This window comes from Arachis hypogaea, chromosome 11 (genome assembly GCF_003086295.3).
Source record: "Arachis hypogaea cultivar Tifrunner chromosome 11, arahy.Tifrunner.gnm2.J5K5, whole genome shotgun sequence".
NCBI lineage: Eukaryota > Viridiplantae > Streptophyta > Magnoliopsida > Fabales > Fabaceae > Arachis > Arachis hypogaea.
Window position 1 is genome coordinate 19,289,365 of NC_092046.1, and position 4,062 is coordinate 19,293,426.

Sequence of the window (4,062 nt, forward strand, 5' to 3'; positions counted from 1 at the left end):
GTTTAGAGAGTATTAGAGATATAATTATTAGTGTTGCATTTTTCCATCAGCTGAAGTTTTTGGGATGAGTGGTATCATGCATGGTATTAGAGCGCTAGATTCAAAAGGTCAAGAGTTCGAATATTAGTGAACCCCAAAATTAGTTTAATAAACTTTTGGGAAGATGTTTATTATCGCTAGTACTCGGATGGTTATTCTAGATAGTATGAGAGATGTTCATTTTGTAACTCAATAACCATTGTACACATTGTACAAATAATCCATTGTCTCCCTAGCGGGATCCATAAAAAAAAGGGTAAAAAACGTATGAGTTAAGGGGAGTTTAAAATTACCTAAATTCGCCAAACAAAATTTTAATACATCATTCTACCAAAGAATAAATTAATGTAATTCGAATCAATACAATTCGAATTAGATTTGTATGTAATTCGAATTGATATAATTCGAATTACTTGAAAGCATTGACAACACGTAATTCGAATCAATATGTCACGAATTATAAACTTAGAGTTCGAATTGTATCAATTCGAATTAGTAGGAAGACGTGCTTTAAAGGGAGTTCGAATCAAGTTGATTCGAATTACTCTATTTTCGAAACTAGTAGTAATTCGAAACGACATAATTCAAATTACTCCCTTTTCGTAACAAATTCTAATAAATTTTTTTAATGAATTTATTTAAATTATAGTACAAAAAATATTTTATTCTATGCAAAATAATTTTAAAAAAATAGCTTAAAAAATATTTTTTAAATTATTTTGCATACAATAAAATATTTTTTTGTAGTATAATTTAAATAAATTTATTAAAAAATATTCATGAGCTATCAAGAATGGGCAGAAGAGTATTGTATAAAGTTCGAATTGTTCAACGTATAATTTGAATAAGGCTTGGTTTGGTAAAGCTTTTACTTTTTAAGAGTAGCTTATGAAAGCTGTCTTTTAAAAGACGACTTTTTAAAAGCTACAGCACTTGCGTTTGGTAAAATCACATTAAAAATAGTTTTTAATAAGCACAAGTACTGTAATTGTGTTTGGTAAAACAGCTTTTAAAAATAAAAAAATATAATAAACATATTTATAACGAAGAATAATATTTTTTTTCAAATTTTAGAGACCAATAATTTAAATATTTATTCGATTTACTCTCTATATTAATATAAATAGAGTTATCATTAGTCAATAATAAAACTTATACTGATACGTCTATTACCCATTTATATATATTGACTCACTTATACAAATCACAAAAAATGAGACACATATCTCAAGTAAAATTATATGAAGATTGTGTTAAAATTTGTGAAGGTTAGGTTGAGAAATTAGAAATATATGAGGATTCTAATGGCAATATAATGACAGGAAATATGTGTGAAAAAATAAATAAAATATATTTTTAATTATTTTGTATGGAATAAAATATTTTCTTTAATTTCTAAATATAATATTTAAACCCTAATAAATATTTTTTAATAAATTTATTTAAATTATACTACAAAAAATATTTTATTCTATGCAAAATAATTTTAAAAAATGGCTTAAAAAATGTTAGGAGTACTATAAAAATTTGTAATGTTCTAATGACTTAGGTACTCAAATTTTAAATAAAGTACTCTACATAGTCAATAATAATTTAGAAATTAAAGAAAATATTTTATTCCATACAAAACAATTAAAAATATATTTTATTTATTTTTTCACACATATTTTCTGTCATTATATTGCCATTAGAATTCTCATATATTTCTAATTTCTCAACCTAACATTCACAAATTTTAACACAATCTTCATATAATTTTACTTGAGATATGTGCCTCATTTTTTGTGATTTGTATAAGTGAGTCAATATATATAAATGGGTAATAGACGTATCAGTACAAGTTTTATTATTGACTAATGATAACTCTATTTATATTAATATAGAGAGTAAATCGAATAAATATTTAAATTATTGGTCTCTAAAATTTGAAAAAAAATATTATTCTTCGTTATAAATATGTTTATTATATTTTTTTTAATTTTTAAAAGCTGTTTTACCAAACACAATTATAGTACTTGTGCTTATTAAAAACTATTTTTAATGTGATTTTACCAAACGTAAGTGCTGTAGCTTTTAAAAAGTCGTCTTTTAAAAGACAGCTTTCATAAGCTACTCTTAAAAAGTAAAAGCTTTACCAAACCAAGCTTTATTCAAATTATACGTTGAACAATTCGAACTTTATACAATACTCTTCTGCCCATTCTTGATAGCTCATGAATATTTTTTAATAAATTTATTTAAATTATACTACAAAAAAATATTTTATTGTATGCAAAATAATTTAAAAAATATTTTTTAAGCTATTTTTTAAAATTATTTTGCATAGAATAAAATATTTTTTGTACTATAATTTAAATAAATTCATTAAAAAAATTTATTAGAATTTGTTACGAAAAGGGAGTAATTCGAATTATATCGTTTCGAATTACTACTAGTTTTGAAAATAGAGTAATTCGAATCAACTTGATTCGAACTCCCTTCAAAGCACGTCTCCCTACTAATTCGAATTGATACAATTCGAACTCTAAGTTTATAATTCGTGACATATTGATTCGAATTACGTGTTGTCAATGCTTTCAAGTAATTCGAATTATATCAATTCGAATTACATACAAATCTAATTCGAATTGTATTGATTTGAATTACATTAATTTGTTCTTTGGTAGAATGATGTATCAGAATTTTGTTTGGCGGATTTAGGTAATTTTAAACTCCCCTTGGCTCATATACGTTTTTTACCCTAAAAAAAATATTAAAAGTGAGTAATTATTGATAAATTTATTTAATAAGTTAAGTTACCCGTATTTTTATTTATTGACTATTCTACAATGCAAATATTTTAACAATAATTATATTTAACATTATATTATCAAGGATAAGTCATACAGATAAATAAATAATAATTAAATATATATTTCATTAAAAAAAAGAATTTTCTTTTTTATTTTAAAAAGGAACCAGACATCATAAATCAAAAGGAGTATACTTTTGTGACACTGCAAGAGTCTTGAAATTTTAAATGATATAATACAATGGTCATATGTGAAATTCTAATAATACAACAATAATTATATTCCTGGTCAAGTAACATTAATTTCTCATGTTTCATTACTTTTTTTTTTTTGGTGTTTAAGAAAAAAATTAAATAAGAGCGAAAGAGAAGTCGATAGTGCTAGCCATTCGATGTAATCTAAATCACTCCAATACCCCCTTCTTTTTAAGGCTGGGTTTGGTAAAGCTTTTTTAAGAGGTGCTTGTGCTTTTTAAAAGCACAAGCATGTCATTTTGCGTTTGGTAAATTAAAAAGCCCAAGTGCTTGTGCTTACGGCTTTTAAAAGTTAGGGGTGCTTTTGAAAGCACCTAGGAGGGAGCTTTTCAAAGCTGGCTTATGCTTACCAATTTTTTTTTCATTTTTCCACACGTATTTCTCGCTATTATATTGTCATTAAAATTCTCGTATATTTCTAACTTCTCATCCTAACCTTCACAAATTCTAACACAATCTTCATATATTTTTTATTTTTCAACCTAATCTTCACAAATTTCAATACAAATACATCTCTATCACATATTAGGTATGAACTTCTATTTATTTATGTTATTTTTTTTTTGCGTTAATTTTGTATTTTTTCAGTAGATCTATTATGTTTGTTTTTCTCTGTTCTTTGAAACGGAAAGAGGTTGATCTGGTTTATGAAAACCAATCATAAAATTTTCTTTGCATAAACATTAGTCAAAATTATAATAACAACATGTATATACATATGTAAATATAAATATATAATTATAAGAGTAGTTTATTTGAGATAAGTGTCCTATTTTTTGTGATCTATAAAGGTGAGCCAATATATATAGGTGGGTAATGAACGTACCCAGTATTAATATTGGATTACATACAAATTTTATTATTGACTAATGATAAATCTATTTATATTAGTACAGAGAATAAATCAAGTAAATATGTTAATTATTATGATGCTTATATAATAAAATAAATACTAAATATGTTAATTTAGTATTTTT